The sequence below is a fragment of the Gorilla gorilla genome, chromosome 10 (assembly GCF_029281585.2).
Source record: "Gorilla gorilla gorilla isolate KB3781 chromosome 10, NHGRI_mGorGor1-v2.1_pri, whole genome shotgun sequence".
NCBI lineage: Eukaryota > Metazoa > Chordata > Mammalia > Primates > Hominidae > Gorilla > Gorilla gorilla.
Genome location: NC_073234.2, coordinates 10,361,344 through 10,373,833, shown reverse-complemented (window position 1 = coordinate 10,373,833; position 12,490 = coordinate 10,361,344).

The window sequence follows — 12,490 nt, the reverse complement described above, 5'->3', positions numbered from 1 at the left end:
GTAGTGTAGTTATTTCCATGTTTATGGAGATAGTGGTGTAGGTAATTTCAATTTTATACAGATATATGTGTAGATATTTGCATGTCCAACAGATAGCGGTGTAGATATTTCCATGTTCATACAGATAGCGGTGTAGATATTTCCATGTTCATACAGATAGCGGTGTAGATATTTCCATGTTCATACCAATAGCGGTGTAGATATTTCCATGTCCATACAGTTATCGTTGTAGATATTTCCATATTCATACAGATAGCGGTGTAGATATTTACATGTTCACACAGATGGCGGTGTAGATATTTCCATGTTCGTACGGATGGCAGTGTAGATATTTCCATGTTCATACAAGTGGTGGTGTAGATATTTCCATGTTTATACAGATAGCAGTGTAGTTATTTCCATGTTTATAGAGATAGCAGTGTAGATATTTCCATTGATATACAGATAGCTGTGTAGATATTTGCATGATCATACAGATAGCGGTGTAGATATTTCCATGTTCGTACAGATAGCAGTGTAGATATTTCCATGTTCATACAGATAGCGGTGTAGTTATTTCCATGTTCATACAGATAACGGTGTAGATATTTCCAAGTTCATACAGATAGCGGTTTAGATATTTCCATGATCATACAGTTAGCGGTGTAGATATTTCCATGTTCGTACACATGGCGGTGTAGATATTTCCATGTTCATAGAGATGGCGGTGTAGATATTTCCATGTTTATGCAGATAGCGGTATAGATATTTCCATGTTTATACAGATGGTGATGTAGATATTTCAATGTTTATAGAGATGGCGGTCTAGATATTTCCAGGTTTATACAGATAGCGGTGAAGATATTTCCATGTTTATACAGATAGCGGTGTAGATATTTCCATGTTTATACAGATAGCAGTGTAGATATTTCCACGTTTATAGAGATGGCGGTGTAGATATTTCCATGTTCATACTGATGGCGGTGTAGATATTTCCATGTTCATACAGATAGCGGTGTAGATATTTCCAAGTTCATACAGATAGCGGTGTAGATATATCCATGTTCATACAGATGGCGGTGATGATATTTCCATGTTCATACAGATGGCGGTGTAGATAATTCCATGTTCATACAAATGGCGGTGTAGATATTTCCATGTTCATAAAGATGGCGGTGTAGATATTTCCATGCTCATACAAATGGCGGTGTAGATATTTCCATGTTCAAAGAGATGGCGGTGTAGGTATTTCCATGTTTATACAGATAGCAGTGTGGTTATTTCCTTGGTTGTAGAGATAGCTGTGTAGATATTTGCATGTTCATACAGATAGCTGTGTAGATATTTCGATGTTCATACAGATAGCGGTGTAGATATTTCCATGTTCATACAGATAGCGGTGTAGATATTTCCATGTTCTTTCAGACAGCGGTGTAGATATTTCCATGTTCATACAGTTAGCGGTGTAGATATTTCCATGTTCATACAGATGGCGGTGTAGATATTTACATGTTCATACAGATGACGGTGTAGATATTTCCATGTTCGTACGGATGGCAGTGTAGATATTGAAATGTTCATTCAGGTGGCGGTGTAGATATTTCCATGTTTATACAGATAGCATTGTAGTTATTTCCATGTTTATAGAGATAGCAGTGTAGCTATTTCCATTGATATACAGATAGCTGTGTAGATATTTGCATGTTCATACAGATAGCGGTGTAGATATTTCCATGTTCATACAGATAGCGGTGTAGGTATTTCGCTGTTCATACAGATAGCGGTGTAGATATTTCCATGTTCATACAGATGGCGGTGTAGATATTTACATGTTCATACAGATGGCGGTGTAGATATTTCCATGTTCGTACGGATGGCAGTGTATATATTTCCATGTTCATGCAGTTGGCGGTGTAGATATTTCCATGTTTATACAGATAGCAGTGTAGTTATTTCCAAGTTTATAGAGATAGCACAGTAGATATTTCCATTGATATACAGATAGCTGTGTAGATACTTGCATGTTCATACAGATAGCGGTGTAGATATTTCCATGTTCATACAGATGGCGGTGTAGATACTGACATGTTCGTACAGATGGCGGTGTAAATATTTCCAAGTACGTACAGATGGTGGTGTAGATATTTCCATCTTCATAGAGATGGCGGTGTAGATATCTCCATGTTCATACAGTTAGCGGTGTAGATATTTCCATGTTCATTCAGATGGCGGTGTAGATATTTCCATGTTCATACAAATGGCGGTGTAGATATTTCCATGTTCGTATAGATGGCCCTGTATTTATTTCCATGTTCATAGAGATGGCAGTGTAGATATTTCCATGTTTATGCAGATAGCGGTATAGATATTTCCATGTTTATGCAGATGGTGGTGTAGATATTTCCGTGTTTATAGAGATGGCGGTCTAGATATTTCCATGTTTATAGAGATAGTGGTGTAGTTATTTCCAAGTTTATAGAGACAGCGTTGTAGATATTTCCATGTTTATACAGATAGTGGTGTAGATATTTTCATGTTCTTACAGATAACAGTGTAGATATTTCCATGTTTATACAGATAGCAGTGTAGATATTTCCATGTTTATAGAGATAGTGGTGTAGATAATTTCAATTTTATACCGAGAGCAGTGTAGATATTTCCAAGTTCATACAGATAGCGGTGTAGATATTTCCACGTTTATAGAGATGGCGGTGTAGATATTTCCATGTTCATACAGATGGCGGTGTAGATGTTTCCATGTTCATACAGATACCGGTGTGGATATTTCCATGTTTATGCAGATAGCGGTGTAGATATTTCCATGTTTATACAGATAGCGGTGCGGATATTTCCATGTTTATACAGATAGTTGGGCAGATATTTCCATGTTTATACAGATAGCGGTGTAGATATTTCCATGTTTATAGAGATAGCACTGTAGATATTTCCATTGATATACAGATAGGTGTGTACATATTTGCATGTTCATACAGATAGCGGTGTAGATATTTCCATCTTCGTACAGGTAGCGGTGTAGATATTTCCATGTTCATACAGATAGCGGTGTAGATATTTCCATGTTCATACAGATAACGGTGTAGATATTTCCATGTTCATACAGATAGCGGTGTTGATATTTCCAAGGTCATACAGTTAGCGGTGTAGATATTTCCATGATCATACAGATGGCGGTGTAGATATTTCCATGTTAAAACCGATGGTGGTGTAGATATTTCCATGTTTATGGAGATAGTGGTGTAGTTATTTCCAAGTTTATAGAGACAGCGTTGTAGATATTTCCATGTTTATACAGATAGCGGTGAAGTTATTTCCATGTTTATACAGATAGCGGTGTAGATATTTCCATGTTTATACAGATAGCAGTGTAGATATTTCCATGTTTATAGAGATATTGGTGTAGATAATTTCAATTTTATACAGATAGCAGTGTAGATACTTCCAAGTTCATACAGATAGCGTTGTAGATATTTCCACGTTTATAGAGATGGCGGTGTAGATATTTTCATTTTCATACTGATGGCGGTGTAGATATTTCCATGTTTATAGAGATAGCGGTGTAGATATTCCCATGTTTACACAGATGGTGGTTTAGGTATTTCCATGTTTACACAGATAGCGGTGTAGATATTTCCATCTTAATACAGATGGCGGTGTAGATATGTCCATGTTCGTACAAATAGCGGTGTAGATATTACCATGTTCATACAGATGGCGGTGTAGATATTTCGAAGTTTATAGAGATAGCGCTGTGGTTATTTCCATATTAATAGAGAAATCTGCGTAGATATTTCCATGTATATGGAGATAGCTGTGTAGATATTTCCATGTTCATGCAGATACCGGTGTAGATATTTCCATGTTCATCCAGATGCCGGTGTAGATATATCGATGCTCATACAGATGGCGGTGAAGATATTTCCATGTTCATACAGATGGAGGTGTAGATATTTCCATGTACATACAAATGGCGGTGAAGTTATTTCCATGTTCATAGAGATGGCGGTGTAGATATTTCCATGTTCATACAAATGGCGGTGTAGATATTTCCATGTTCATAGAGATGGCGGTGTAGATATTTCCATGTTTATACAGATAGCAGTGTAGTTATTTCCGTGTTTATAGAGACAGTAGTGTAGATATTTCCATTGATATACAGATAGCTGTGTAGATATTTGTATGTTCATACAGATAGCGTTGTAGCTATTTCCATGTTCATACAGAGGGCGGTGTAGATATTTCCATGTTCATACAGATAGCGGTGTAGATATTTCCATGTTCATACAGATAGCGGTGTAGATATTTCCAATTTCATACAGATAGCGGTGTTGATATTTCCATGTTCATACCTTTAGCGGTGTAGATATTTCCATGTTCATACAGATGGCGGTGTATTTACATGTCCATACAAATGGCGGTGTAGATATTTCCATGTTCGAACAGATGGCGGTGTAGATATTTCCATGTTCATAGTGATGGCGGTGTAGATATTTCCATGTTCATCCAGATGCTGTTGTAGATATATCCATGTTCATACAGATGGCGGTGAAGGTATTTCCATGTTCATACAGATGGCGGTGTAGATATTTCCATGTTCATAGAGATTTCGGTGTAGATATTTCCATGTTCATACAAATGGCGGTGTAGATATTTCCATGTTCATAGAGATGGCGTTGTAGATATTTCCATGTTTATACAGATAGCAGTGGAGATATTTCCATGTTCATACAGATAGCTGTGTAGACATTTGCATGTTCATACAGATAGCGGTGTAGATATTTCCATGATCATACAGATGGCGGTGTAGATATTTCCATGTTAAAACCGATGGTGGTGTAGATATTTCCATGTTTATTGAGATAGTGGTGTAGTTATTTCCAAGTTTATAGAGACAGCGTTGCAGATATTTCCATGTTTATACAGATAGCGGTGAAGTTATTTCCATGTTTATACAGATAGCGGTGTAGACATTTTCATGTTTATACAGATAGCAGTGTAGATATTTCCATGTTTATAGAGATATTGGAGTAGATAATTTCAATTTTATACAGATAGCAGTGTAGATATTTCCAAGTTCAAACAGATAGCGGTGTAGATATTTCCACGTTTATAGAGCTGGCGGTGTAGATATTTCCATGTTCATACTGATAGCGGTGTAGATATTTCCATGTTTATAGAGATAGCGGTGTAGATATTCCCATGTTTACACAGATGGTGGTTTAGATATTTCCATGTTTACACAGATAGCGGTGTAGACATTTCCATGTTTACACAGATAGCGGTGTGGATATTTCCATGTTTATGCAGATAGCGGTGTAGATATTTCCATGTTCATACAGATAACGGTGTAGATATTTCCATGTTCATACAGATAACGGTGTAGATATTTCCATGTTCTTACAGATAGCGGTGTAGATATTTCCATGGTCATACAGTTAGCGGTGTAGATATTTCCATGATCATACAGATGGCGGTGTAGATATTTCCATGTTAAAACCGATGGTGGTGTAGATATTTCCATGTTTATAGAGATAGTGGTGTAGTTATTTCCAAGTTTATAGAGACAGCGTTGTAGATATTTCCATGTTTATACAGATAGCGGTGAAGTTATTTCCACGTTTATACAGATAGCGGTGTAGATATTTCCATGTTTATACAGATAGCAGTGTAGATATTTCCATGTTTATAGAGATATTGGTGTAGATAATTTCAATTTTATACAGATAGTAGTGTAGATATTTCCAAGTTCATACAGATAGCGGTGTAGATATTTCCACGTTTATAGAGATGGCTGTGTAGATATTTTCATTTTCATACTGATGGCGGTGTAGATATTTCCATGTTTATAGAGATAGCGGTGTAGATATTCCCATGTTTACACAGATGGTGGTTTAGGTATTTCCATGTTTACACAGATAGCGGTGTAGATATTTCCATCTTAATACAGATGGCGGTGTAGATATGTCCATGTTCGTACAGATAGCGGTGTAGATATTTCCATGTTCATACAGATAGCGGTGTAGATATTTCCATGTTCATACAGATAGTGGTGTAGATATTTCCATGTTCATACAGATAGTGGTGTAGATATTTGCATGTTCACACAGATAGCGGTGTAGATATTTCCATGTTCATACAGTTAGCGGTGTAGATATTTCCATGTTCATACAGATGGCGGTTTAGATATTTCCATGTTCATACAGATGGCGGTATAGATATTTCCATGTTCATACAGATGCCAGTGTAGATATTTCCATGTTCATACAGGTGCCGGTGTAGATATTTCCATGTTTTTACAGATAACAGTGTAGTTCTTTCCATGTTTATAGAGATAGCAGTGTAGATATTTCCATTGATATGCAGATAGCTGTGTAGATATTTGCATGTTCATACAGATAGCGGTGTAGATATTTCCATGTTCATACAGATAGCGGTGTAGATATTTCCATGTTCATACAGATGGCGGTGTAGATATTTCCATGTTCATACAGATAGCGGTGTAGATATTTCCATGTTCATACAGATAACGGTGTAGATATTTCCATGTTCAAAGAGATGGCGGTGTAGATATTTCCATGTTTATGCAGATAGCGGTATAGATATTTCCATGTTTATACAGATGGTGGTGTAGATATTTCCATGGATATAGAGATGGCGGTCCAGTTATTTCCATGTTTATAGAGATAGTGGTGTAGTTATTTCCAAGTTTATAGAGACAGCGTTGAAGATATTTCCATGTTTATACTGATAGCGGTGAAGATATTTCCATGTTTATACAGATAGCGGTGTAGATATTTCCATGTTCATACAGATGGCGGTGTAGATATTTCCATGTTCATACAGAAAGTGGTGTAGATAATTCCATGTTCATACAGATAGCGGTGTAGATATTTCCAAGTTCATACAGATAGCGGTGTAGATATATCCATGTTCATACAGATGGCGGTGATGATATTTCCATGTTCATACAGATGGCGGTGTAGATAATTCCATGTTCATACAAATGGCGGTGTAGATATTTCCATGTTCATAAATATGGCGGTGTAGATATTTCCATGCTCATACAAATGGCGGTGTAGATATTTCCACGTTCAAAGCGATGGCGGTGTAGGTATTTCCATGTTTATACAGATAGCAGTTTGGTTATTTCCTTGGTTATAGAAATAGCTGTGTAGATATTTGCATGTTCATACAGATAGCTGTGTAGATATTTCGATGTTCATAAAGATAGCGGTGTAGATGTTTCCATGTTCATACAGATAGCGGTGTAGATATTTCCATGTTCATACAGATAGCGGTGTAGATATTTCCATGTTCTTTCAGACAGCGGTGTAGATATTTCCATGTTCATACAGTTAGCGGTGTAGATATTTCCATGTTCATACAGATGGCGGTGTAGATATTTACATGTTCATACAGATGACGGTGTAGATATTTCCATGTTCGTACGGATGGCAGTGTAGATATTGAAATGTTCATTCAGGTGGCGGTGTAGATATTTCCAGGTTTATACAGATAGCAGTGTAGTTATTTCCATGTTTATAGAGATAGCAGTGTAGCTATTTCCATTGATATACAGATAGCTGTGTAGATATTTGCATGTTCATACAGATAGCGGTGTAGATATTTCCATGTTCATACAGATAGCGGTGTAGATATTTCCATGTTCATACAGATAGCGGTGTAGATATTTCCATGTTCATACAGATAACGGTGTAGATATTTCCATGTTCATAAAGATAGCGGTGTAGATATTTCCATGTTCATACAGATGGCGGTGTAGATATTTACATGTTCATACAGATGGCGGTGTAGATATTTCCATGTTCGTACAGATGGCGGTGTAGATATTTCCATGTTCATAGAGATGGCGGTGTAGATATTTCCATGTTTATGCAGATAGTGGTATAGATATTTCCATGTTTATACTGATGGTGGTGTTGATATTTCCATGTTTATAGAGATGGCGGTCTAGGTATTTCCATGTTTATGGAGATAGTGGTGTAGTTATTTCCAAGTTTATAGAGACGGCGTTGTAGATATTTCCATGTTAATACAGATAGCGTTGAAGATATTTCCATGTTTATACAGATAGCCGTGTAGATATTTAAATGTTTATACAGATAGCCGTTTAGATATTTCCATGTTTATAGAGATAGCGGTGTAGATAATTCCACTTTTATACAGATAGCAGTGTAGATATTTCCAAGTTCATACAGATAGCAGTGTAGATATTTCCACGTTTATACAGATGGCGGTGTAGATATTTCCATGTTCATACAGATGGCGCTGTAGATATTTCCATGTTTATATCGATGGCGGTGTAGATATTTTCATGTTTACACAGATGGCGGTGTAGATATTTCCATGTTTACACAGAAAGCGGTGTAGACATTTCCATGTTTACACAGATAGCGGTGTGGATATTTCCATGTTTATGCAGATAGCGGTGTAGATATTTCCATGTTTATACAGATAGCGGTGCGGATATTTCCATGTTTATACAGATAAGTGGGCAGATATTTCCATGTTTATACAGATAGCAGTGTAGATATTTCCATCTTAATACAGATGGCGGTGTAGATATCTCCATGTTCGTACAGATGGCGGTGTAGATATTTCCATGTTCATACAGATGGCAGTGTAGATATTTGGAAGTTTACAGAGATAGCGCTGTAGTTATTTCCATATTTATAGAGAAATCTGTGTAGATATTTCCATGTATATGCAGATAGCTTTATGGATATTTCCATGTTCATGCAGATAGCGGTGTAGATATGTCCATGTTCATCCAGATGCTGGTGTAGATATATCCATGTTCATACAGATGGCGGTGAAGATATTTCCATGTTCATACAGATGGTGGTGTAGATATTTCCATGTTCATACAAATGGCGGTGTAGATATTTCCATGTTCATAGAGATGGCAGTGTTGATATTTCCATGTTCATACAAATGACGGTGTAGATATTTCCATGTTCATAGAGATGGCGGTGCAGATATTTCCATGTTTATACAGATAGCAGTGTAGTTATTTCCATGTTTATAGAGATAGTAGTGTAGATATTTCCATTGATATACAGATAGCTGTGTAGATATTTCCATGTTCATACAGATAGCGGTGTAGATATTTCCATGTTCATACAGATAGCGGTGTAGATATTTCCATGTTCATACAGATAGCGGTGTAGATATTTCCATGTTCATACAGATAGCGGTGTAGATATTTCCATGTTCATACTGATAACGGTGTAGATATTTCCATGTTCATACAGATAGCGGTGTAGATATTTCCATGTTCATACAGTTAGCGGTGTAGATATTTCCATGTTCATACAGATGGCGCTGTAGATATTTACATTTTCATACAGATGGCGGTATATATATTTCCAGGCTCGTACAGATGGCGGTCTAGATATTTCCATGTTCATGGAGATGGCGGTGTAGGTATTTCCATGTTTATGCAGATTGCAGTATAGATATTTCCATGTTTATAGAGATAGTGGTGTAGATAATTCCAATTTTATACAGATAGCAGTGTAGATATTTCCGTGTTCATAAAGATAACGATGTAGATATTTCCACGTTTATAGAGATGGCGGTGTAGATATTTCCATGTTCATACAGATGGCGGTGTAGATATTTCCATGTTCACACTGATAGCGGAGTAGACATTTCCATGTTTACACAGATAGCAGTGTGGATATTTCCATGTTTATGCTGATAGCGGTGTAGATATTTCCATGTTTATACAGATAGCGGTGTGGTTATTTCCATGTTTATACAGATAGTGGTGCAGATATTTCCATGTTTATACATATGGCGGTGTATCTATTTCCATCTTAATACAGATGGTGGTGTAGATATGTAAATGTTCGTACAGATGGCGGTGTAGATATTTCCATGTTCATACAGAGGGCAGTGTAGATATTTCGAAGTTTATAGAGATAGCGCTGTAGTTATTTCCATATTTATAGAGAAATCTGTGTAGATATTTCCATGTATATGCAGATAGCTTTGTAGATATTTCCATGTTCATGCAGATAGCGGTGTAGATATTTCCAAGTTCATCCAGATACCGGTGTAGATATATCCATGTTCACATAGCGGTGTAGATATTTCCATGTTCATACAGATGGCGGTGTAGATATTTCCGTGTTCATACAGATGGCGGTGTAGATATTTTCATGTTCATAGAGATGGCGGTCTAGATATTTCCATGTTTATAGAGATAGTGGTGAAGTTATTTCCAAGTTTATAGAGACAGCGTTGTAGATATTTCCATGTTTATACAGATAGCGGTGAAGATATTTCCATGTTTATACAGATAGCGGTGTAGATATTTCCATGTTTATACAGATAGCGGTGTAGATATTTCCATGTTTATAGAGATAGTGATGTAGATAATTCCAATTTTGTACAGATAGCAGTGTAGCTATTTCCAAGTTCATACAGATAGCAGTGTAGATATTTCCACGTTTATAGAGATGGCGGTATAGATATTTCCATGTTCATACAGTTGGCGGTGTAGATATTTCCATGTTTATAGAGATGGCGGTGTAGATATTTTCATGTTTACACAGATTGGGGTGTAGATATTTCCATGTTTACACAGATAGCGGTGTAGACATTTCCATGTTTACACAGATAGCGATGTGGATATTTCCATGTTTATGCAGATAGCGGTGTAGATATTTCCATGTTTATACAGATGGGCAGATATTTCCATGTTTATACAGATAGCGGTGTAGATATTTCCATCTTAATACGGATGGCGTTGTAGATACGTCCTTGTTCGTACAGATGGCGGTGTAGATATTTCCATGTTCATACAGATGGCGGTGTAGATATTTTGAAGTTTATAGAGATAGCGCTGTAGTTATTTCCATATTTATAGAGAAATCTGTGTAGATTTTTCCATGTATATGCAGATAGCTGTGTAGATATTTCCATGTTCATCCAGATGCCGGTGTAGATATATCCATGTTCATACAGATGGCGGTGAAGGTATTTCCATGTTCATACAGATGGCGGTGTAGATATTTCCATGTTCATACAAATGGCGGTGTAGATATTTCCATGTTCATAGAGATGGCGGTGTAGATATTTCCATGTTCATACAAATGGCTGTGTAGATATTTGCATGTTCATAGAGATGGCAGTGTAGATATTTCCATGTTTATACCGATAGTAGTGTAGTTATTTCCATGTTTATGGAGATAGTGGTGTAGGTAATTTCAATTTTATACAGATAGCTGTGTAGATATTTGCATGTCCAACAGATAGCGGTGTAGATATTTCCATGTTCATACAGATAGCGGTGTAGATATTTCCATGTTCATACAGATAGCGGTGTAGATATTTCCATGTTCATACCAATAGCGGTGTAGATATTTCCATGTCCATACAGTTATCGTTGTAGATATTTCCATATTCATACAGATAGCGGTGTAGATATTTACATGTTCACACAGATGGCGGTGTAGATATTTCCATGTTCGTACGGATGGCAGTGTAGATATTTCCATGTTCATACAAGTGGTGGTGTAGATATTTCCATGTTTATACAGATAGCAGTGTAGTTATTTCCATGTTTATAGAGATAGCAGTGTAGATATTTCCATTGATATACAGATAGCTGTGTAGATATTTGCATGATCATACAGATAGCGGTGTAGATATTTCCATGTTCGTACAGATAGCAGTGTAGATATTTCCATGTTCATACAGATAGCGGGGTAGTTATTTCCATGTTCATACAGATAACGGTGTAGATATTTCCAAGTTCATACAGATAGCGGTTTAGATATTTCCATGATCATACAGTTAGCGGTGTAGATATTTCCATGTTCGTACACATGGCGGTGTAGATATTTCCATGTTCATAGAGATGGCGGTGTAGATATTTCCATGTTTATGCAGATAGCGGTATAGATATTTCCATGTTTATACAGATGGTGATGTAGATATTTCAATGTTTATAGAGATGGCGGTCTAGATATTTCCAGGTTTATACAGATAGCGGTGAAGATATTTCCATGTTTATACAGATAGCGGTGTAGATATTTCCATGTTTATACAGATAGCAGTGTAGATATTTCCACGTTTATAGAGATGGCGGTGTAGATATTTCCATGTTCATACTGATGGCGGTGTAGATATTTCCATGTTCATACAGATAGCGGTGTAGATATTTCCAAGTTCATACAGATAGCGGTGTAGATATATCCATGTTCATACAGATGGCGGTGATGATATTTCCATGTTCATACAGATGGCGGTGTAGATAATTCCATGTTCATACAAATGGCGGTGTAGATATTTCCATGTTCATAAAGATGGCGGTGTAGATATTTCCATGCTCATACAAATGGCGGTGTAGATATTTCCATGTTCAAAGAGATGGCGGTGTAGGTATTTCCATGTTTATACAGATAGCAGTGTGGTTATTTCCTTGGTTGTAGAGATAGCTGTGTAGATATTTGCATGTTCA